We start from the raw sequence: 26,059 nt of genomic DNA on the forward strand, positions 1-26,059 counted from the left end.
GCTGGATTAGGACTGGGCACATCCCACCACACAGGGCTGTGAGTAAGCTGCATCAGCTCAAGCAGGCATGGAGCTGTAGAAGCACACCTTGCATTTGCAGTTCCCTTCCTCACAGAGAATGGGAAGGGGAGATTAGTAGTAATAGCAGTTCACTAACTTTTTGCTCACCAGCTACCACAGAATCATTAAGGTTGGAAAAGACCACTAAGATCATCTAATTCAACCACTGCACCCATCACCACCATGCCCACTAAACCATCCTGTGCCCTGGCTCAGGTGAGCAGTCACAGCTCTGCCTCCAGCAATGTCCATCCTGCACAGAGTGGGTAACCATGCAGGCAGAACTGGCCATTATTACATGGTCCTGGTAGCCAGCAAAGGGGACAATGGAGAGTTCAGTACATTTTTTTGTCTCCCATGCAAGAGAGAAATGAAGTCATCGTGTAACCCTCTTTTTCTGACCACTCAACCTTCTTGCAAATCATTCCCGACCTGTGGTGATAGCATGTTTAGTTCAATCCTTTTAAACTGGCTTGAGAGAGCTGATCTATAAATGAACGAATACTGAATATGGAGAAATAATGCACTCCCTTGGTGCCACATCATCCCGGTCTATCGCTCATAACTTTTCACGTTCGTGTAGGCCTTGTCAACAGATCTGCCTCAAAGGGTGTGCAGGATCAGCAGGCTGCAGATTCAGAAACAGGCAACATCTAAATTCACCACCAATTCAGTAACATCTCTGCCTGAATATGATAGATAAGGATTTCAGGAAAGCATGTCAAAGATAAAAAGAAAGCTACCCTTTGCTCTTGTTTAATTTCCCTTCCAATTTCCTAAAAGGTCTGTTGTAGGAATGACTGTCACCAGAAAGATACAGGGCCCAATTTACAGCCATAGTACAGAACTGCAATAAGCTGTTGCAGTCTATAATTTTCAAGTAACACCACATTTATGAAAACTGCAACAATCCCTTTTTGCTGTGATTTGTGGACTCAGATGCCAGAAAAGCCAACTCCTCTCTCGTTGCAGAAAGCAAGAAGAAAGAAAGTGAGAGGAAGATGAAGAAAAACAAACTGGCTGCTGCCTCAGCACATACACTGCAAAATAAATAAAAAACAGTCTTAAAAAGTGTTAATAAAATATCCGCTAAGAGAAGAAAGGGAAGATTAGATCTGACAAGTTGGCCATAGGGCCTTCTTCAGGCTCTTCCCGTTAGAACTACGACAAGATGACAAGTTGAAAAATTGAACTGTGTTGACATGGCCTGCATTTTCATAAATTTCCTGCTCCTTTTTTATATTAATAAAAAAATCTATAAAATAAAAAGGGTAGGATTCAACCTTAGGCCTGTAATACTTTGCAGTTCTCCTAAACATCTTGTACCACGCTTTGGAACAAACGTAAGAGTAAATGAAAGACCTGTAACAGAAAATGTGTTGTATTTACTGAATAATCAGCTCTAATTTTTTTCTCCAAGGATCCTATTTGAGTGGAAAGACTTCAGCATGAGTTGGATGAGGTCCCAGATCATCCTGTAATATTTAGGGAGAGCAGCATTACTACCACAAGAATGATCCAGAAAATAAAGTGATTAGAGCTCATTATCTTCTGCTTTTTTTTTTCAAAATCCTACCAAAATCAGCAGAAGAACATTAATTAGGTCTAATTCTATTCTAAAAGCCATTTAAATTCTTTCTAAATAAGGATAAAAATTCTGGGATTTGGGAAACATTCATGAAGAAAGTAGGAATATTGTTGCAAATGGCTGAAGCAAGAGTTTACTTCCCTTGTATCCATAAGGAATCAAACCCAGAGTTCCCCTATTTAGCTCTGTCTGTGCTTCAGGCAACTTCCAAGTTTCAAATCTGAACTGTCTCCTTTTTTTCCTCAAAGAACCAGCCTTATAATTAAATAAGTAACAACTATACCTTTAGTTTTGCTGTCTGGGAATTTGTTTCCCAATCCATCTTTTGGAAACTCTGAATTTTTCTCTGAATTGCTAATATTAAGTAAAAGTAACATGAGAAATATTCCTGTTACATCATTTTATTTTTATCGTCATCATGATTACTATTGCTGTCACAATCTTTTCGTTGTCATTTTCGTCACTGCCTAACCAACATGCAGTGCTGCATGGCACACAGTCTGATTTCATGTTTGAAATGAGCACAGCTGTGCAGAGATTAAAGGTCCAACAAAGAGTTTATCAAAAGTGCATCTAGTATTGTTTCTAATCAGTGAACTGAACAACCCCAAGTACAAAGGCTGGCAGGTTACAGAGGTGTTCCTCACACAGTGAGCTCTGTAATAAGCATGCTTCAGTCATGCATTCAGTTGTGTTGCTGTCTTGAGGGGCGCTGCACCTTCTTTGAGGGGGCTGCAAAAGAAGCAAATCTTGATCCCCAAGCACAGACGATGTCAAGACATATGGCAAACATTTGTCTTACACAAAGGAAGTATTCTCACTGCTATGACATTAAAGGTGTCAAGGGGCAGGCCAGCAGCAAGCTTAGGCAGCGTGGCATCAGTGAGAGACCAGGCAACACCAGGACAGTGAAAGCTCTCTTGCTCACTGGTTTCGGTCATCTTCTTGCTCAAAAAACAGGTGGGACTCATAATGAAAGAAGTTATGTAAGAGCAGAAAGTTTGATTCACCAAGCTGCCACACTGGCAGCACATTTACACAACTTCTCCACCCAAAATCAGGAGGTTTAACTGTAGGGATAATTGCACCCCTTTGGCAAGGGCGGTAGAGTACACTTAAAAGGGCAATCAGAGAAAAAGGGAAAGGAACACCATTTTGAATAATTGGAGCAAAGAGGTAATACATATCTCAGTGTCACAGCAGAGACTGGCCAAGGTAACATGCACTTATTCTTATCTCAGAATTGTATTTATCAAAGTAAACTATGTTTGAGCTAAAAGGGAACACATAAATCTTCTCTCGTTGTCATCTTGAAATTCACAGCAGCTGCTAATTATATTATAGATCTTCCAGAAGTATGTACAGTAATTAACAGTTTCAGCCACATTATTAGACTTGCAGATATATTTTGCATTTTGCAAGCCTGATAGGAGCAAACGGTCACACAAAAATGGTGTAAATCAGCACAGAATCAAGAAACCAAATGGGAGTCCCCAACTGTACTGGATGAGATCTGATTTGCACTGGATGAAGACATAACCTTTAAGATGTTCACTGGCTGAACTCTCATTTTGGCTCACTCACTTAAGCTACAAGTCACTTCAGGCTTTTCCATGTTGCAAGTTATCATCAGGGTCTGACCTGGCCCCACTCAGTATGTTGGAATTGGTGACAGCTTATGTTCTTTACATCTTAAAGTCTTTCATAAAGAAAAATTGTGTTGTTATCCTTAAAGCTGGAGTACGTTCAAGGCCTCTGGAGTTCTCATGAGACCCTTGATACTGCATCCACCTGTGGATGAATTTGTCAATTATATAAAGAAGTAAAAATAAAATTTAGCTAACTAACCAGGGTGTGGTTATTCTAACCACTTTCTCCATATAGCACAGCTGCAGATAAAAAGTGCTACAGGGCATAAATGTAAGTATTATTTATATATAAGGGAAAACCAACTTATATATATGGGAAAACCAACTTGTATTACTAATTTGTTCTATTTGTCTGATTTTCATATCAACTGACATCCAGACAAATACTGTACTGAGTGAAATCAGTACCGTGCTGAGTACTAAGTGAAATTCTTGAACCAAAAGGAAGTACGTGGGCAAAAGACCAAAGGGCTGGCAAGGTGGAGTTTTCAAAAGCATTATGTGACTTATGAGCTGAACTTCCCATATGAAGCTTTCTTCTGATAGCGTGCTCTTAAGTCTTACATATTCTTCTACGAAAATATAGAAGCACTAATATGCAGGGGCTGTTCTGAAAGCAATAGCTCCTATCTTATTCTGTTGATCCACAACGTCACAGGCAGATGGTGGTGGTATGGCAATAGATGTTGAACCCTCCCACCAATACTCCATTCCATTTTGTTGCCTGTGTGACAGATGGCAGCAGGGGGAGAGTCTGACAAAATGGTATCTGACATGGAAGTGCATATGAAGCAAAGATGTGTCATTGAATTCCTCCATGCAGAAAAAAAATGCATCCATTGACACTTGCTGAACATTTATGGAAACCAAACACTGGATATGAGCAAAGTGAGTGGTGGGTGCTGCGTTTCAGCAGTGGCAACAGCAACAGTGGGTCACCTCTGTTGGTGCAGATTTTTATGAGCGCAGCATGCAGCTCCTGTTCATTGAGGGCAAAAATACAAAGCCAGTGATGTTGACTATGTTGAAAAATTGTTTTGTAGGTGAGAATTTGCTTTGTTAAATAGTATTATTGCACTCTTTGGGTGTGTTGTTTCCACAGAAATTAATAAGAGGCATTACTTTTGGAGCGACCTACATATATCCTCTCAGAAGCAAACTTTCTTAGATATTACAAACCCATATGGAATGATTATTCAGATCTCTGATTCTTCAAGAAGGTGTTAGAAATTCAACAGTGATTAAAAGAGTAAAGAAGAGGTTAATATATTCTGTAAGGCCAGCTGGGGCATCGAAATATCATAATCTCTTCCCACCTCAAGAACAGCCTTACAATCTTAACAGTAAGATATAAGTATGTATTTTTTGTGAGTTATGATTTGAAAAACATTTTGATATCATTACTGGATAGGTTTGATGTGAGCACAAAGCTGTAATTTCTATGAGAATAAGCCATAAAGGTCTTTTGCTGTTTCAGTGTCTACCCTTGCAAAGTGATGCGTTTCCTCTATTCTCATTGTGATTAAGAGTTAAAATAAAAGTGGAAAACTTTCTTCTGTGCCCAGCTGGACGGGCAAGGTTTAATGTGTGACATCCTCCATGGGAAAAGAATCTAAAGTAGAGTTTCAAGATTAATATCCAATTTCCAGGCTTTTACACTACTCGGCAATCACTCAAATCTAACAGTGAAGCAAGGAAAAGATTAAAAAGCCAAAGGCCACAAACCTGTTTAAACTTGTATAGTGGGTTCAAAGTTTCCTCTGAGATCTTGAGCTATAGTTTTCAGATATCACAGAAGTACAAAACCTAGACAGTCCCACAGATAAGTTCCTATTTACTCTAGATGAACTGAAGAAATATAACGAATCACACTTTGGACCTTGTTCTTAGCCATAACTAATACCTGGTTATTTTGGTCACTCGCTGAGAAGTGAATTTCAGATGTGTTTAAGAGTAAAATGAGCTCCAAAAAAGGGAAGCTGCTGCTACTGGAGAGAAGGATGGTGGGAAAATACTTGTGGCTCCTTGCCAAAGTGAGAATGCATTACAGTGCCTGCAACTGCTGATAGTCCTGTTGCTGAAAACTTAGTAGGAATCCCACTGACTTTGGAGACAGCAGGCTGGAATGCTGGCAAACAAAAGTATACATGTGAAACAAAGCAGAGGGAAGAATAAAGCAGTAATGCATAGTCCTTATTTACCTACATTTGCCATCTGCAGTCTTCTGGTTACTACACTGCCTTGACATAGGTTTTAGTTCTGCTTATCGATGTGAACCAGATCCTTCTGCTCAGCATGCGATCTGGGAATGCTAGTAAGAATCCTTCCTCTCTTTCCAACCATCTTAAAGAGGAATGGGCCACAAGATATGGCCCATTTTGATGAGAGCAAGCCATTTAACTTTTCCTCCACATAATACACAGCAGAAATCCATCTTACCATTCTACAACTGAAGGTACTGAGTCTAATGAAGAATGCATGAAGAAGGGAGAAGAATATAATCAGTACTTACTATGTTCCAATAGCAACGTTAGTTATATGGCTGCTCTTCTAACATACCAGGTACTGAACATAGATTAGGGGTCTGTCACTACACTCCAGAGCACGGTATGAACAGACAAGAACTAGCAGGAGAGGGCAAAGAAGACAAAGAAGTTAAAATCAGCAATATTAAAAATCAACTTCATCCTCCAATGGTAAAATGTAAACTTTTTCCTTTTCTGAATGAAAACAAAAAGCTGTTTCTCAGTCTGCCAAATATTTAGAAGTTATCTGATGTCCTCACTTGATCTGCTGAAATCCTACTTTGCAGGTTTACCAAGATCTAGGCTATGGCACCTTTTGTCAAATTACTTTTCCCTTGTCAGCAAACCCTTTCCTATAAAAGAGAACTACACTAACCTTGTTGATAGCTAAGGAAACCCAAATGCTTTCAGCAAATATGAAAGAATCGTATATTGGAAGACAAATATCTGTTCTTTGCAGTGAGATTCACAGGAACTCATCTCTTGGCAGCTGATAAACAGTTGTCACAGCTGGGCAGGCTCAAATTCTGAAAAATATCCGTGGAGCTTGAATACATTGACTCTAAGGTCATCAAGAAACCGGTTCAAAACAGGAAAAAACTCTAACCCCATGGATTATAAAGACTCCATATAACTATAACAGGTGCTTACAGTAAATTCCATTATAAGGAACCTCCACCAATAACTAGAACTGTAAGCTCTTAAAAATGGGTTGTATCACTCGATCCATAGCATCAAGGAGATGTTTTAAATAGCAAATGAAGATGAGCAAACTGAAGGAGAGGAAGAAGAACACGTTGTCCATTATTTTAGCAGGATCTCATCTTTTTATCGCATTTTAACATCAAGTCAGATTTTATTCTGTTGAGTCCCACTGCACCATTTTAGAAGAAACAGCTGTTATCAGTTCTACAGGTTGGTATTTCATTCTGTATTCTCAGAGGGTTGTCACTGACCTGTCCTTCCTGGTCCCACTGAGCAATGCAGGTAAACAGCCACTGCCTTTCCCTGTGAGTGGCTGTTGCTGGCACAGAACTCCCAGTTCTGGAAAACAAATTGCAGACCATTATCAGCTCTTCTGGTAATTGCTGCTGGATGGAAACTGAGAGCGCAATAAATCACAACATCATTATACTAAGGCCCAAATGGTCTGGAATATTTTAGCTTGAGATGGTTAATATAGAAGTGATATAGACTGCAGTGGTAGATAAAAATATACTATGTTGACTAGCTTATATGTTTTTCTGTACATTTTAAATTAAAAGTGAACAAACTTTAAAAAAAAGAAACCACTACAACTTATCTTTAGCTACAACTTTAACATTTTGCTTCTTGATGGGAAGGAAAATCTCTCAGACTTCAAATATGTGAGCCTTGAACTCTGCACAAGGCATTATATTTATGACAGAGATACCACACATAATGATTGTAGGCTAAAGGTTGGTGTATTTTCATTGTTTGGATTCTCTCTTTAAGGTAAATGTCTATCAATCCATTATATCTCAGTATTCTCGTGAACACAACAGTTTCCAGCAAACTTATTCACGCTCAGGCAAAATGGAATTGCTTGGTTTGAAGCAAAGTTCTCCAAAGTCCAATAAAATAAATGTATTACAAAACTCAAATGTAAAAAGAGAGAAGCTGAACAACCAGGCACTTTCAAACAAGCACTGAGTCATGTGAACAGAAGAAGTTTGACGGGATCTCCCTTGGGATATTCCACGAACATGTACAATCCTAGGCACGGAGCCAAAAGATCCAGGCATATCAGTGAGGTGCAAGATAGGGAGGAGTTAGCAGTCATGTTTGAAAGTATGCATTTAATGTTCAGCCAAGAAGCGATATTAACAGCCCTTGTATATTTGCCAAGTGCCCAGAGAAAAGCGTAAGGATGGAGTGGAGAGAAAGGAAATAAATAAAGCTAGAGAGGGAATATCATCTCTAAGAGAATTTTGTTTCTCTCTCTGGTTCCAGACCAGCTCATCAAAGCCAAAAGGTAATTCCACTCATTGCAGTATCTTCCATCTTGTTCAGATTTCATCCATGAATAAGCAACTGGATTTCTACCAGACAACTGGAAGCCTACCAAAAGCACAATCCTCTGACGTGCTAGCAAAGCTGGAATTAGATAAAACATTCATGAGAAAGACCCACAGATTTAGTGGATGTGACTTTCATAAATGCTGATGTTCAGAAAGAGCAGCTTTATAGAAAACATTTGCCCTTAGTTTAGAAAGTCTGTGCTGAAATGAGTTAAACTACCTCATTATCAACTGGGATTTTTTTTGTTCCTTTTTGATGATGGCATTGTTATTAGTTTCATTCAGTTAAAAAAAAAAAACAACAAGGCTCTGCAGGGCTTGTATTAAATGGTTTAGGATTATTATAATCAAATTTTGATTGAAACACTATTAATGATCTATCTTGGGAATTTAAAGCATCATTTTGGAGTTGATAGCATCTTTGTGATGGAAAGCGTATTTTTTTAATTGGATTCTTGGAGAAAGTACTGTAAGGCCTGTTCAGTTTATGTTTTAATTCAGACTGCCCTGCACACATGTACATGGTTGCAAATATTCATTTATGATCATGGCTATGTTAGATACACTTCACAAGAAGAAAGAAACAGGCCAAGCAGCAGAGGAGGCAACCTGCCTCTTTTCAGCTGAGATCATCCAAATGCTGCTTGATGCTACCAAGAACAACAGCAAGCTTGAATCCCATCAGTGCCAGACAGTCCTCCCCCGAATCTGCGACCGTGGTGAACCAGGCTGCACTTTAGCCAGGAGTATTTCTTCTGACCTCTGTGCAGCAATAGACCTCCCCTGGAGGAAAAAACATAAGACGTTTTCTCTCCTCTTTCATGAGTTTGTGTGCTGAAAACAACTGGTGCAAGCAGAATGTTCTGAGCAGCACTGCCTGCATCCAGGAGCTGCCTTGGCACTGAAAACAATGGGCTCACTTATCTAAAAGGTTGGGCAAACACTGTTATGGAGTGATCTCTGCATAACTGAGAGCTGACAGCTATTTACATCACCAAGGATTTGGCTGCACTGTAACTGCTCTTGTGACAAGCCATGAAGCTTTGAACGCTGGACTGTTTGCTTCCACATCTTTTTACACCTTGACAGTCTCCCTAATCAATCAGCAAATAAATGGTGGAAGTTCCTGAACAGCATTTTCAAAAATGACAGCTTTACTGCTACCATCTTCACACCAGCTTCTGCAGAGTGACTATTATTTCTGGAGATGCTGGGGGTTTACTTAAAGAAAGAAAGAAGAAAGAAACCATGCTGCTGCTAGCACTACTAACCCAATGAGCACTGCCTATCAAACCAAAATGGTGAAAAACTTCTGTTATGGAACAGTCAGTACTGGTGGCTCCTTTGCTACCACCTACCTGTGTAAATGCAAATTCTGCTAGTGGTGAAGCCTAAGATAACATAGTCAAATGCAAACTACCACTTGCCAACACTTTCAAATTACTTCAGTGCTATCAAACTGTTGTACACTAATCATAGCAGAGCAAAATGTCACATGCAGTCCGAATTTATATCAGTGTGCCTCTTATGGTGACCATTCTGATATTATTATTATGGTGACCCTCCTGATATTGCTGAGTATGAACTTGTGACAACACTCAGCTAAAATCATCAGTGTCTTTTCACATTTGGGCTGTAGATGAGGTAGTACTTCCTCAATCCATTCATATTCTTCAGCTATGCACCCAATCCCACTTTAGGCCAAAATCCAAAAGCACCTCCAGCCTAATCTTCTTACTCATTTTATTGTGGGAAGGAGCCCAGGTGTGTGTGCTGAAAGGAATTTCGATGGATGCCTGTGGTGCTCAGATCCCAGCATACCACCACTTGTGCAGCTCTCACTATGGCCTCAGCGATGAGGGCTGCAGGAGGACCAGGGCACACAGCACCAATCACACTGTTACTGCAGCTGAGGCACTGGAAGGGCTGAGGACACTCTAGCTGCCATATAATTCCACTGTGTCCCCAGAGCAGGACTGCTGTCCACAGCATCAGCCCAACCACGCTGTTGTTATCAACCTCCAACCTCCTTGGAAGGAGGCTCCAGCCATCCTACCCCAAATGCAGCAGGACACAGGAGAACTGGGGTGGTTCAGCAGTGCTTGTTGGACCAGGCTTCTAAGACACAACCCAAACGTGTACACTTAGAATTGTAATCAACTAATAAAAGATTCCTAATCTCTGAGCTGCACAAGAGGCATGATATTCCATTGACAGCGACTGAAGAATTTATCACTTTATCACTTGTTTTCCTCGCTGAAGAGAGTCACTTATCAGCAATGTCGCCTGGAGAAGGGTGGGTGTTGTCTGGGAATCAAGGTCCAGCATTGGGGTGTGTAACAAACGTTAACCACTTCATCTCACCTCACAGGGCACTATTTTAATTTCATCTTTATTGAGCCTAATTATCAGTTTACAACACTTGTACATTACAGAAGACATAAACCTAGATCACCTCCTACAGGCCAAAGAGGAGAAGTCCTTTCTCCTTGCCATGAACAGTGCTGTTCCTGACCTGCTGGGCTTTTGAAGAGTCAAGCAGACTGCTCCAGCAATGCTGAACTGCAGTTACTAACGTCAGCATTAGACCATTATGGAAGATTATGGCAACCCTGCCCACGGCAGGGAGTTGAAACTAGATGATCTTTGAGGTCCTTTCCAGCTCAGGCCATTCTATGGTTTTATGATTCTCCTCTAGCACTGAATTTTGGGGTTAGTAGCAAGCTTCCCCATATATTGCATATCAGACTACATGATAGAATATGTATGCTTTAGGAAATCAAATACAGAACCATTAGATGCCTGCCAATTAATGCAACCAGAAACAACCTTCGCACTTGAATTCAGACTTTTTCTATTCCTTGGAATTCTTTCCTGCAAAATGGGGTTTCTGCAGACTGTCATAAAATACTGTGAGGGAAAGAGTAATAAGTAAAATACATTCTTGTTACTGGTGACAATCTGAGAGTTAAAGTGTGTTTGAAATGCTGTGTTTTGCAATCTAGTCTATGTGATAAGTGATAAGTTATATAGCTGTAATAAACAGTAGCGATACATAAAATGTCTTACATTCTGTACAGACCTATTTGCATTGCAAAAAATCTCCATTTAGATTACAATGAACTCTAAATTATAGAGTAAACAAGTTTTGGCTACATCTCGAGGCCCAGCAGGGAGGAAGGCATCGTTTGCCACTACAGCAGAGGAATGCTGTTTACATCCAACAGAACTGCGCATGGAGACTTTGCAGCTTTAACACAGAGACTGTGACCAGGCCTCCTCAGTCTCTTTGCTTTGTGGTTTTCATTGGATGGCTGTAGGCTCTCCACTTAAAACCAGAAGCATTGAGCAGTGCTTTACTTTTCCCAGAGAGGTTAGGCCTCGGGGGATCAAGCTGAATATAGCCTACCTTTGAGCCTGCTTGCTGTGCAGCAAGCCACTGAAATGAAGCACTATTGTGTGCTCTCCTTAAGAAACAAGGGTGTAATTTCATCTTGGACTAGGAACAGGTAAATGACAATAGGATATTTGCTTTAAACGTTGCCTTGTCTTCCCCCTGCTGCAAATGACTCCCAGCCTTCCAAGGGCTCAGATCACCTTGCCCTCTGTCAGTCTGTGCCAGCACAGGCACAGCACAGGCTGTGCCAGTTGTGATGGTTGATGATCTCAGAGTGGTATCAGGAAAATCACACTCAGATATCCAAACCTTAGCAAGTCACATGTATCTATCTGACACCATTATCAACTCTTCTGTACCCTAAATTGGCCTTCTACAAACTTCCAGCTTGATGCTTCCTTTCATTAAATGCGTATGCAATGTTATTAGGAGATAATATCAATCCCAATGATGTCAGATGAAAATTGTGTCTTTCTTTGACCTTGCAGGGTATGATCTGGTCTGAAAGTGTGACAGATTGTGAACAGCAACCAGGGAGGGCTCACGTTATCTGCTCCAGATATTGGAAACTGGTTGCCACCTGGTTTCACAACTTACAGAACTTGATAAGATACCCAGTTTGTTCTGGAGATCCCACCTCCCACAGCTTTTATTCATTTATCTAGACCAACAATGACATAAGATCTTTTCTGTTGGCTACCACAACTCCAGTTTCACACAATGATGTCTTGGGAGTTGCATCCTGAAGTCATCCTGGAGGTTGCGCAAAAGGCATCAGTTCTCTTTTCAGCAACAGGTCCTTTCATAGACCCTAACAGTATCAAAGCAGCAACTTCACGCCTGCAGCACACAGTGGTGTGAAGTTTTGCCTGTCTGTGGGCCCCAGCACTTAATACTCATTTCAAGCTCCAGCCTACTCTAATTAAGACTGGGAACCTGTCATTTGAAGATATCTGAAATAGGGAGTTGATTCTCTCTCCTTTATCCAAAGTACCTCAAAATACTTATTCTTCCACATGTGCCCAGATTTTCCTTTCTGGAGGAAAGAAAAAGAGGCAAAGGTATCTTCCAAAGAATACAAGTTGTTTGGATAATTTTTGCTGTTGTTTACTTTGGTGTATTCCACTGATAAGTCTGCTGTTTTTTGTGCTAAACTGGGTTTCCAGTTCTTGTCATAAAATACCATAACATTTAGATTTAGGAGACTAACATTCAATTTTCATTTTTTCTACAAAACTTGGGACAAAGCTTGAGAGATCAGCTATGAGTCTGTTCTTAGGAATGAAGTAAAACACTCCACCTCTCACCCATGCACTCGTGGTGGCTTCCCATTTACTTCTGCATCCTCCCATTTACTGCAGAAGTGCAGAAGAAGCCCAAGTACATGAACACAACCAGTTTTTTCAAAAGCACAAAACAAAACAAAATAGGTTTGGTGCACAAACTGAGGTGTGCCTATGCAATAAGCAGGCATCAGAATCTTCTGGTTCAGGTGACAACAGAACAAGGAAAACAACTTGTTAAAACATTACCTGGAGCAGAAGTTCCTAAGTCTGCGCCAGGTGTGGCACATGCTTGAGCAACTCCTTTCAATTAAGCTATCATCTTGGAGATCCCTCGTGGGTGGTATGGCTCCGGTCTGTCCCTTGTGTGGGTTGGATGCTCTACCACATGACTTTGTGCTAATTATTATCTTTGCTGTCATATGTGCTCACCAAGAAGCCATGCTCATCACCACAGCTCCCGCGAGGCAGGTGCAAGGTAGGCACTGTGCAGCTGGATGCCTTGGTGGCATGAGCAGCCAAAGCAGGCATGGGCTTCTCTTCTAAAATTCCCAAAGAAAGGCTCAAGACTCTCTCATGAAGCAGACACATGCCACCAGTGATTTTATAAAGGTTTGAGACTCTCTCAAGCAGACACATGCCACCAGTGATTTTATAAAACAGCAGTTCCCAATTTAAAAAAGAATGTTCTATGCGTTAGGTTTGTGAAGTTGAGGACAGAATTAGTTAGCAACTCCTGTCCTGCCTGGCTGCCATTTCCCCGTCCACTAAAGACAGTGGTGAAGCAACACATCGATTTGTCCTGGAAAAAAGGAAGACTTCCCGGCTGAAAGAGCTTTTCTCTGCTGTCTCTAAAAACAAATCTCTCCAAAATATCAGCAACAAATCAATTTTACTTCTTTTTAGTAAAAAGCAAGGAATTACCTTTCTTGATTTCAACCTTATTCCCATGTCACAAACCCATCAGACCAACTAATCTTAGCAGAATTTACCATGTGTTCATATTGGAACCCAAAGATGGATTTATTTCTGTTCAGTCTTTGTCCAAAGCCACAGAATGAAATTTGTGTTCAAGGTTCCTGAAGCTGGAACCTCCCAACATTTGAAGAGTTAGGTCTCTGTTTTCTGTTCCACTTCTAGTAAAAATAAATAAATTTAAAAGGATTAACGATTTATGGGGTAGTAATCTATAAAAAGCTCTGCATTCAAGGTATTAGAAAGCAATATAAATTCTTTTGTGGAAATGTAAACGGGTATTTAAATGTAAGTAGGTATTATACCCAGCTGGTTAGATAGGGACAGGGAGAAGTCTCCAACTGGCTTTTCTGGGAATCAGATAGGTCCCTAAATCATTAACTTAGTATTAAATCATCTCAAAGATATAAATAAATTGAAAGACTTATTCAGGGATGTCTTGCAGAACTGAAGTAGTTTCTAGGTGAATGACTCATAAGATCAAAGTCAAGGAAGACACCCATTTAATTAGGGAAGAAAGCCTTGAGCAAACCGTAACACCTTTGCCAGGGACAAAACTTTTGTGTGCTCCAGTTTCATCCAGCTGTTCTGGAACAGAACTGCCCCCAGACTATCCTGCGAAGACTGAAATGAAACTGGGAAGCAGCTGATCTAGTAAGGCTCCTGTTAATTCCAGAACAGCGCTACACCAATAAATATTCAGGTTCTTCTGCAGCACAAATTATCCAACAGAACAGGTTTGTGATCACAGTCCAGCCTTACGCAAGTCTGCCTTTAAATTCCATGGCGACTTCACCATCTTCCCCCTCTGGCTGACGCAGTTCACTGGGGTAACTGCATGGTTGCTTTGCATCACAGATGATCTCTGTCTGGCATAGTGCATTTTCTCATGACATAATCAATCATGCCATTAAGGAACAACTCATCCTTGATGGCTTATTCAGAGCTAAGCAGAAACCACAAAATTCTTTTGCCATTCAAAGTATGCAGAACTTTCTTTCCTCTCCAGACACCAACATGTTTTAGCTGATACCTGATGCAAGGCACTTAGTATCACTTTCCAGTGGATTTTCAGAATTACTTTGTTTTACAGTATGTATTCTTCAAGTCAGCACCAAAAAAACAAAGCAAAACAAAATTAAAAAAGAAAAAAAAAGCAAAACAAAACAAAACAAAACCACCAACCACCAACTCTTTGTACTTTTGTATTAGCATGAAGTAGGAAGTCTGGTATGACAGTAAAGAGAAAAAATTATTCACTCTATTAATTAATCTTGTGGTAGTAGTGAATTTGGTAGGTGTGCCTCCATTACGGAGTGGAAAAGTCATAGTCTTACACACTTTATTTTTACACCAGCTGCTTATAAAAGCACATCAAAGTCATTGTTACTGCTGATTTTAGTACCAGATTCTGTCTAAACCACTGCACTGGTTTGCTTCCTTAGTCTAGCCAGAATACAGAAGAGAAAAGAGCAGAGTTGCTGTGCTGAGCTGCTTCGTAAGTTTTACTGGATATCATTAAATTCATATAAGAAGAAGCTGAAGTTCAACAGTTAACTGCAATTTGTCAACATTTAGTGCATGATTGCTTATAAAAGAATGATCTTCCTTGGATTTGGCTGCTAGCAATACTTTGGAATCTATTGTTTCAATATGAAGAAAACACTAATGCAACCTTGTGATACTTTTCTATAAGCCAATTACTTTCATCAAGCAATATACAAAGTTTTGTTTCCTTAATCCTGCAGAAATTCAATGATGCTAGATATGGTACATATGGTCAAACTTTCAAGCCCTTTTCCAGGCAACACGTAGCTCAAAAATTCTCAGTAATAATGACAAAGAGACGTGCACTAAGAAATAACTTCAGACATACATGGTACAGCATTAAAGGAGAATTATTTCTGCTCAGCCTGGGGAAATCACAGACAGCTGTATGTCTTCTCTCCTTCTCCACTCTCTTTCATTCAGGAAACGTGCAAGTTACCCTCATCTGAAAACTGCCAAATGTGAAAATCTTCTGCACTGTCTTTTGCTTTAAAAATATCATTTACTGCATTACCTCCCCATCCCTCACCAGAAAAGTAGATCTGGGGGTTTTTAGACAAGTCATAGTCTGAAGCCTTGCAACAAAATTATGGTGTAGTGTTAATGTCTGATCTGAGCATGTGTTCCCTGCCACTGCTCCCAACACTGGTAGAGTAAAGCATCTCAGCAGAATGTAAGATGGCATAATGAAGACAGCCGAGATAGGATGTGAACAGTCTGTGCCACGTTTGGATACAGACTGCCGTGATCTTTTCCAAGCACGCTTTCAGTCCTCATCTCTCTCCATTGTAAATTATGAAGAAATAAAGATAATAAAAGCAGGAGAACAAAAGATAGGCATTTCAGGGAATGTGGGAAACAAGAAAGGAGTACAAAGAAAACAGAATCTCAGGAAAAAAAGGGCACATCAATAAAAGTAATTGCACCTTTTTTTTCCCTGTAGTTTTCTAGTATGCTCCTCTGCTTTTTTATACTTACTTAAAACAAAGATATGACTATTCTGATCATTTACCTTCCTATTACTGTTTGCTCTCAATTTTCTAGTTAAAATCAAGAAAATACATATATATGCCTATTGGAAATCACTTAGGCAGAATAGATTTGCCATTTACCACATTGTACGTGAAAGCCTGGCATTTCACAAACAGAAAAAAGAAAAAAGTTATCTGTTAGCCTTATTTAAGGTGTGCAATTAGTAAAGCTATAATGCAAACACTCTCTGCTCAAGCCACTGTGGGTGTATATATGTATGACATATCTAATATGAAGCTGAGCATCTAGCCACTAAGATGCTCCCATAAGCTGTACCACAATCCTCTTAAGGATTTAGGGAAATCAGAGGCTCAGCTTTACCATCTGTGGTTTAATAAATATTTTCTTCGCAGGCTTTGTGTCTTGTTTTAGGGACCAAGAAAATAGTCATGCGGTAATTTCTCAGTCATGGCATTACTACAGAGCTCCTTTTTCTCTTTCCTCTTCTCCACGTTCAACATCTCTTTCCTCAATAACACATTCCCAAGTGGACAACCTGTGGTGGGCTGGCATGTGACCCAGCAAGGCTCTGCTAGACCAAGGGCTTCTGTGCAATCTGAATCCCATCACTGGGAGAAAACCATCAAAAGATTCTCACTGCAGGGATCCTCTGAGTCCCTGACTGACTTACAGCTTGTAGTCCCATAGCAAGGCATAGTGATCTCTGAAGAGCAATTCGATGCAGATCTCACATCCTCAGCTCTTACAAATGTGATGCATCTCAGTTCATCGTGCAAAAATTTTGGTACATGACTCAAAAGAGCAAAAATAATCCTTTCCATTTTTGCTCAAAGGCGATAGAAGCGCTATTTTTACCAGTACTATTTAAGCAGCATCAGAAGATATTTTGTAGTTCCTTTATCACATTCAGTGGTGGGGCTCCATCCAGCACTAACACCTCCAAGGAATTCGATTTTTTCATGCTCTAACTGTGCTAGCAGTATCCTCAAGCTCTAAAGCTTCCAAGCTATCCAAATCTAACTTAGAACAAAGGAAATCAGAAGAAGTTGGGCAACTTCTAAGAGAAGGACAAATTAAGGAAATTAAGATGAATAGTATTTCCCTCTAGAGCCTTAGATGAAGATAAAGAAGGCTTGCATAGGCCAAAGGATGTTAGTACAAAAGGTGCTGAGTTTTAAGTGGATGTAAAAAAGCCTCCTTGTAGAGAATTCAAAAAATAAGTTAATGATTCTGTATGTTTTCACAAGAATCTGTGAAAAGAGAGAGAGAGAGATACAGAAATCAATATAAAATCAAGTATGGAAACAATATATTATTCTATTGGTCTAGGGATAAGGGCAGAAGGCTGAGAGCTAGAAAACCTGGTTCCCAGAGCCAACTTTGCCACTGACTGGGTGCATGGTATGCCCAGTGTATGAGATTGGCAAAATTACTCTCTCTTTCTGAGCTACAGATTTCCTTCACACATGTATTTCAAACATCATCAACCTGGAGAATCTCTCCTTTTACTCATGTTTCATATTTTTAGGGATTTCAATTTCTGCTGCAGGCTGCAGCTCTTAAGGTACAATATAAAAATAAAAGCAGAGCAGAATGGAAACTATAAAATGTAGTTCAGTGGGTTGTTTCGATTCTGTAACTGCCTCAAAAGCAACAGTAGTCAAACAGTCGCTCTGTTTTCAGAGTCAGGTCCTGGACTTGTACAGCCTGTAGGTTTTGCATGTAATTTCATCAGAGCACGATGCGTGAGGATGCTATATTTTAACCTGAAAACAGACTGCGGATGGTGTTTCAGTGCACTGCACTTAGTGCATGCAAATCTTAACAAGCACGCTCACAGCTGTTTCAAGAGATGTTTTGTGAGTAGAACTGCACGTGAATGAAACGCTGCCCATAGGATATTTCAGCAGTCTTTTCTGAAAAGCCGTGTCCTGGATTCCTTTGTACTACCTTACATCAAAGGGGAGAATTAAAAAAAAAAAAAAAAAAAAAAAAGGAATCCCTTTGAATAACTCGTTCTAGGAGAAGATCTGTCCTTGTCAAATGAATGCACCTCCGTCTGTAGCTATTAATTTTAAGGAATGATTGAGACATGCCACTTATTTAAATTGAAACGCGTACTTTGCTCTGGAAAGCAGGCCCCACGCAGGAGCACATTTGCACAGCAGCCAGCTGAACCCACGCACGCAAACCACAGCAGCTTCCCCACTTTGCATAAGGCAGCGGACAATCCTGATGGGCTTTATGTGCGGTTACATCAACTGCACACGTAATCATGGTAATTGCATGCAGAATTTGAATGCAAACTGCACAGCTAATTTGTTTTTTAAAAGGGGGTAATCTTGCCACACTGTATACAAAGGAGTCAAACAGTAATTACAACATGCTTTTCAAACCTCTTAGAACAAACTCAGTGTTTCCATGAAGCTGTGCTAAAATATTTTCCAGCTGCCACTGTGCCTGCACACTGATAGGAAGAAACTTGGTAAAAATCACTGGGAGAGATGGATGAATTTCATTTGTTTGACAGAACGTCTGCATAGTATTTCTTAACAAACAGTATCAACAGCAGCTTATATTGCTGGGATAAGGAGAGTGGGTCTGTGGCAGAGCTCTTATCAGATCCATAAATGCATTAGAGAGCGTGGCGAGAAGTCAATGGAGTCAGAGCAGTTTGTAGGAAGGCCTCAGCTGAGACTGGGCATTTTGCCTGGGATGGCAAACTGAGGATTAAGGGCTTTATGGGACATGTGAACTCCACTCAAATGCAAACATAAGCATGATTAAAATTTAGCAAACTATGATGTGCAAGCCCTTGGGCAAAATCCAGTAGACACAGCTGTATTTATAGGTTGATACAAAGAAGATCTGTTAGGCTTAACAGCAATTCAGCAGCACAGTGAACAGAGAGGAGTCTGAGATCTCTCCCAGCTAAGCAGGGCTATGAGTCTCAACCTAATTCAGCATAGCTTTCCCTTAACTACTCCCTGTGGCAGCTCTGACCATACTGTTTCTAAGCGGGACCATTTTTCCTATGGATCAATGCATTAGCAACTATAATTAGACTCATAGGAGAAAACTACATCATTCTTTCAAAGACCAGGTGTCTGCACAGCTATTTCGATCATTTCAAGATCTTGGCTGAGGGCTGCACTTCATTGGTCTGAACCGATAATGGGAACAAAAGAAATTTGGAAACAATAAGAAAGATTAATGGATAGGAAGGTACTACAATCTAGATGGGCTGCAGAGCATCACATACAATGAAGCACTTCACCAGGAGTGAAAGCACTGGAATCACTGGAAATGAGGCATTAGAGTCACACAAGAAACTCAGAACTTCTGCCAGCAGTTCTCTGCAGCAGGGAGAAAGCATAACTCAGAGTCAGGGGAAAAAACACTTGGGACATGCTGGTTATGAGATCTGCATGTGCCCTCCAGAAAGCCATGCTGGTGCTTCTCCCTTTGAGTGATGAAGGTGAGCAGGAAAAGGGCTGTTATTCTGATTTGGGCATTACCAGTCCTCAGCATCTCAGTGTGAAACAGCCACTGTGGAAGTACCTCTGCCTCCTGCTGAGCCTCAGATAGCAGTGACAAGTCACCTGTGCTGCAGTGGCATTAGGACACAGATTTTTTCTCGTGACAGAGGGCTTCGAGACACTGGATTACATGCTTGTCATCACTGCTTATTGGCTTTTGTTCCTCTCATGCAGGCAGGCAGCAGGGAGTGGGGTATCACAGGGCTGTGCTGAGATCACAGAGGACATCTCGGTATTATTCTCCCCTTCTGGTATAAGAAAATCTCAGATTAAAGAAAGACTTTACTCTAAAACAGAGTCCTGTATATAAGCAGTGAACCTGAGAAGCCCATGTCCTTGTAGCCAGGTTGCAGCGCTCGCCTTTCTACTGAAAAGGCACATTCTCATCTGCTCCAGGGCTCCAACACCGTGGGCTTCTGCAGTTCTCTCAGCTCCCTAAGGACAATTGCCACCAGGCTGAGTCCCCATCCTTCTAGAAAGCAGATATGTGTTGCTCTAAAGCACGTAATTGTTGCTGCATCTTACACACAGGCACTTTGTTATGCAGTTTTTATAGGGTGTCATTCCGTATTCTTTCATTCTATTCATTTGTGCGTTGTTTTTTAAATATTTTGAACAAACTTCAGAGGCTGACTTATTTGCAAGGAAAACAGAGCCAAAGAGACTCTCGCTCTCCAGTTTCAGTGTGAGCCAGATGGCCACACTTTAACCATTTCCCTTAAATCAAACAAACAATTGCAAGTCAAGAAACACTAGGACAGCCATGGATGCAGTCAAATTTACAGCGGGCGAGCCGCTCCTCCCACCCTGTTGCAATATCTAGTGATTTTACTGAGTCCTGCAATAGCTAATGTTTTTTTGAAGTGTGGCTTAAATCAAGAGACTGCATGAGAACCAAAGCTTGGGTGGGTGATTTTTGCATTGGCATTTTCTTAAGCTTGAATTTCTAGTCCATGTGGCTGTAGAAAAGCTGGAAAATGTTAGGTGAGCACTATGATGGAAAAAGAGCCATCAATGTCAAACAAATCTCAAAATCATTACTCTTATTATTCCCTATGTATGTTTTTTATTTGTGAGAAGAGTTGCTTCAAACTGAACAAATAATAGAGAAAACTTTAAGAACATGTTCCTAACTCTCTGAAACAAGCAAAGCTCAAAAGGTGCTGAAGCTGGCAAAGCACGGCCTCAGGTAAAAATTGAGGGCAGCATCACTACAATTAGCAGCACTGAAATGAGGTGAGGGTGTAGCAGTAGGACATGTCCTTCTTTTAATAAAGGAAGAGAACATTTCTCATGTGCTTCACAAAGTTTGTGTTACCTTCTTGTCACAGTACTTGTGCTGTGCAGGTGGGATAAGGGCAGGCAGGTGTTCTACTTAATGTTTGCAGCTTCTTAAATCCCAGCAAGACCTAAATACCATCAAATTTAGAATGGGACAGGGTTTGACAACTGATTTTTTAAAATGCATATGAGCTGCAAGAAAACATGACTGGATGGTTTTGCTCACGAGCTCTCTTGTAGGGACAGGGACAGCGCTTCTCCTAAGATTTAGAGCTCCCCAGGCAGTGATCACCTCTTTTCCTTCTTGTTGTTTGTACCCCTTCTCACTGGCAGTAGAGAAACTCATGCAGCATCAAAGACTGGAGATCAAACTATTCATGTAATTCAAACGCAGTATGTCAATAAAGGATGAAATTCTCTCATACGCACAAACTGGGAGCACGTTCCAAACCTATCAGCGTAGCACATCAAGGGTTGAAAGAGAAACTTGCTCTTTTCCAGCTTGAAACCCTTTTCAGAACACAAGGCAAAAATGGTAGAATCCTGCTCCTTTGTCCCCTGAAATTACACAGAGCATAATAAAAAAGTGACATGCAATCAGCCTCTTGATGTTTCTAAAGTAGTAGCAGGAATTGATATTGCCCAGAGCAGCAGTGAGGTTCTGCGTCCCACACGTGGTAAGAGAAACTGAAACAAGGGATGTATGGAAAACCCATTACCAGAAACCTATGTGGAGACAAAACATTTTGGTTTTCGCCAGATCTCGAGAGGTCCAAGCACAGCAAGCTAATGTTTGTGATACAGGTCAGTCAGTCTCCAAGCTTATGTTATTTTGTTTTGCTAAAAGAATATGAGATGTCAGAATAATCACTGGTGTTTTTACTGACTAGCTCTCCCTAGTAGCTCCTCTTATGTGTAGCTGGTTTTAATTTGTAGAATGAGGGTGGGCATAGCTTAACATTTCTAAAGCTCTAATTGAGAGCATTTCCCTAGCAGAGAACAATAACATGACATTAATTTCTTAGAAGTTTTTAAATTAGATGCTTCAACTTTAGTTGGCAAATTTCTGGACTGTTATTATTCTTTTTTCCTAAGCCCTTTGCTTTTACAGTACAACTAAATCCAAAATGTTTGTACCATTCAGATGACAGATGACATGGCCCAAAGGCAAACACACAGATCATCTATCAGGTGCATGGCTCTGCTGCTGGTTTGCTGTGTGCTTTGCCAGCAAGTCTGAGCCCTTGTGCACCTCTGTTCCTTACCTGTAACACTGAGATAATGACACTTTACTTTCTTTCCTAAAAGCTCTGACATCTTTTGTATGTAGAAGTGCTACACAAGACTAAAATACTAATGTAAATGCCTAGATAACCCTATTCAGTAGAAATAAAGAAGAGTTGATAGGGAGAGAAATAGTAACCTTTGTCTCAAGGGATCTGGGTTGTTTTTGGTTTCTAGTCTCTACACATTTCTTTCTATCTTCCAGAATTGTCTGAAACATCTGCTGAATTGGCACAATTCGAAGGGAGAGATTTCACCTCATCCTAATTTTGTCCTGATGCAGAACTGTCAGTGTCTGGTGTTTTCAAAGGAAACAATTTTTTCTGAGAGCGGTGCCAGGAATAATCTCTGCTCTTTGACTCAATCTGTAAGCCCACAGGGTTATGTATTTATTTACTTATTTATTCTGATGTCTCCAAAAAATTAATGCATGTTGCTCTACCAGACTGCACGCTGTAAAACAGCGAAAGCAAATAAACTGCAATTGTTAATGTTAATTGGACTTACTTTACCATGTCATTTCCAATTTTTTTCAAAACGGAGATTAAAAAGGGTTGGAAAAAAAGCTGTGATTTTGTCATAAGCAATCCAGTTAGCGGAGTGAACTGAAGGGATTTGATTGTTCAGAGCTCTGCACAACCAATGAACCACATAAATTCACATTAATCTGTCCATCCACACCCCTCAGACTTGTCTGCACGGCCCTGTGTTTCTGCACTCAGCATCCCTGTAGGTCTCAGGCTCCAGACCAGTGTGCAGAAGGGTCACAGCTTTTCGGTGCATTTTGCACTGCTCACCTACTGCACACATCTCTGAAAACATGAAATTTCTGTAAGTATATAACTCACTGAGGCCTCAGATTGTTTCACCCAAATGGCAAACAAAATCTTGATGTCCCACTGACGGTTGACATGGAACTTGCTCAGTGGAAAACCCTGTGGCACCATATCTTGCAGACTCGAGAAGTTCATCCAACCTAAAAAGCAGTCCCTCACCCAGCCTTCAGCACAACAGCAGAACTGCATCCCCACAGCACTGTGCTGATGGCGTTCCCCAAACTGAATTTAAAAGACCCAGGGGAGAACACTCCAGCCTAAATAATCTCATTCTTTCAGGATCTTTTCAATAATATCCTGCTTCAATTTTCCAGTTGATAGTTTCAGTTGTATTATTCCTAGCAGTCCCTTAATAAAACCCTGTATCTTTTTTTCCTAACGTCATGATGCTTATGCCTTTTGCATTCCAACACACTCTGTCTCTACTCGTGCCCTCAGTTCTGTGTGATTGTCAGTGACTGTCAGAGATGGAGCCAGTGCCATTTACTTGCACATGAGCACATTCCCACATGCACACAGAACTGTTCAAGTTTTCTATGAATTTCCACTGAGTGTAGTCTTGAGGTGCACAGAATGAAGCTGGGCAATGCCTTACCAGAGTCTCTAGTCCTGCTTCCATTTCCCTTTTCACATGGCACTTTCTTGCTGCCATGTCATACAACCATAGAGACATAGAATGGCTTGGGTTGAAAAGGACCTTAAAGATCATCCAGTTCCAATCCCCATGCCATGGGCTGGTTGCCACCCACCAGATCAGGCTGCCCATTGCCCATCCAGCCTGGCCTTGGGCACCTCCAGGAATGGGGCATCCACAGCTCTCAGGGCAGTCTATGTCAGGACCTCACTGCCCCCTAAGTTAGGAAATTCTTCCTCGTGTCACTAACACACATTTAATGTGCTGTCATCAAGCACTTAAGTTCTCTATAAATAAAATGCTCTTCTCGCTTTCCTCCTCAGAATGAGGCTTTCCTGATGTATTAACATCACCTATTCTGTCTTATATTGTGTTGTGTTCTGCCCATTCTCTGTGGTTCTGTTTGGACATACATGAGCAGCTTCACTGTCCACTCAACCTCCCACATCACTATCATCTAAAGATTTTATTACCACAGCTTTCTTTCAGTCAATACCAGTAGCCAGGAATCACCATAAATCCCATCCTGATGCTAAAGACATCCCAGTACAAAAGATGCTGCTGTTAATAATTATCCTTCAGCTGGTTTGCAATACAATATGTATACACAAACTAGCCTGTAAACTTGTTTTGCAAATAGGAATGTAATGAGAAACCACACCAAATATATTACTGAGACCTAAATCATCGGTATATCCAGCAAATTGCTTTTTATTCAATTATTTTGTAATTTTGTTTCTTTAAAAAAGTTTGGAAACTTTACTTTCTATTCTTTCTTTGCTACTAAGGCACATTTTTTCCTATTAAAAAAATTGTTCCCTTTTTTCATTCCTGTGCTCTTTTTCACAAGCTTTCCCAAGACCTCTCACTAATTAGCTAGAAAGACAAGATTTGTCATAGTTTACCCTGTATCACAAAAGCTGATGATAAATTCACTATTTGGTGCAGCTGCAGAGCAGATGTGGGCCTCAAACTCTGAGATTTTTGTTCCCTCTGTGTAATGTGATTCAGAAACTTTAGAGTATATGCCAGCACTTATCAGAATACAATACCTGAAATGCCTCAGTATTTGTCTTTTGGGGGGAACATGATTTAGCTACAAAATCTCAGATGGAAGAACATGATACAGAAAGGGAATTTTACCATTTGCTCTTGCTGGTGTCTGGAAGTCATGTCACAGAGTGGTTTCAGGCTTAGATCCTGGCCCTGGAGTCCAGCACTGGACACCATCTTCCTTAGAAGTGAAAATGGCTTCTGGCATGGATGGGATGAACGTCAGGCAACGCAAAGGCACCCTGAGCTCACAAGGCAGTAGGCACTGACTGCACTGGGAAGAGTGAGTTACAGACAGACTGAATTCTTTCAGTTCCAAATACAGAGAAGAGACTTGTTACAAAACTCCCAAACGATGATGGGATTGCAGAAGCAAAACTGTCAGAGATTACCCACCCATTCAGATCATCCAAGACCATATATTTTGTCCTATTTAATGGAAAAAATAACTTGTGATTACATGAGAGGAGGAGAATCGGTAGGAAAGTTGTAAGGTCTGGAACTGGGTAAAGCAAAGGTTACATGTTCTGTCAGGGAAGGCTCCAGCTCCCAAACCCACTACAATAAAATTTACTGCACCTTAGAAATAAGCATGGAAATCAAATACAGAGAAGTGGAAAAAGGATATGCACAGACGGCATGTTCATATGGCCAACATATGGAAATCAAATGGAATAGCTACTGCTTTCTAAGTTTCACAGAACAATGAATTGAAGAAAAGCAAAAGTCTCCTTTCTCATTCCATTTATTTCCCTCAATACCCCACTGCCTTCCAGCCCTCACAGCATGTATAGCACTTACCCTGTTTTTCAGATATTTGCCGTTTATCTTGGAAGCCTCAGATTGTTCCATAAGTACTCTCACTCCTTTACTACAGTAAAGTAAACCACATAAAGAAGTAGCAGATGAAAGGCAACAGAAGGATTGGCAGGCAGTTACCTACAAAAATCGCCTCCTCACCATCAACACTGGGCTCATTCTCACAGCTCAACGGAAAGAGCAGCATATGAGCATCACCGTACACACACACATCCAAAGTGTTTATTTAACCACACACGTATAAAACCCTGCTGAAATCAAAACACATCTTAATTCTAGGCAAAACTTCTTAATTAAAGAAAACATATTTTCCTCATTAATACATTGTATGATGTACCAACAACCATGACATACTCCTATGGCATGTTTTTTTCTTCTCATTGTGTGAACATCTGTACATTTCCCCAGAAGCTGAATTTGACACATGTGATGCAGGAACAGAAATGCATTTTCAGTGGAAGGCGAGAGCAAACAGATGTGTACAGCATCTGCCAACAAGTTATAAGGAAGTTGCTTCTGCTTCAGGACATAATAACCTATGTACCTCTGCTCA

At 40.6% G+C, this 26,059-nt stretch overlaps 1 protein-coding gene across 25 annotated transcripts in view; it reads right to left on the reverse strand.

The window, feature by feature from the left end:
- The window catches only part of LOC116243858 (uncharacterized), a 654,784-nt gene that overhangs the window by 285,912 nt on the left and 342,813 nt on the right, over positions 1 to 26,059 (reverse strand). For 23 of the 25 annotated variants that reach the window (XR_016470628.1, XR_016470627.1, XR_016470625.1 and 20 more), the window contains one exon: positions 6,779 to 6,866. The exons of 1 other annotated variant lie outside the window; for it this stretch is intronic. The gene's annotated coding sequence lies outside the window, so the exon portion shown is untranslated. Of the gene's footprint in view, positions 1 to 5,809; positions 6,037 to 6,778; positions 6,867 to 26,059 lie in introns of those variants that run through there. One more of the 25 variants, XR_016470621.1, reaches the window with a different exon arrangement.

Source organism: Phasianus colchicus, chromosome 13, assembly GCF_987193195.1.
Source record: "Phasianus colchicus chromosome 13, bPhaCol1.hap1.1, whole genome shotgun sequence".
Classification (NCBI taxonomy): domain Eukaryota; kingdom Metazoa; phylum Chordata; class Aves; order Galliformes; family Phasianidae; genus Phasianus; species Phasianus colchicus.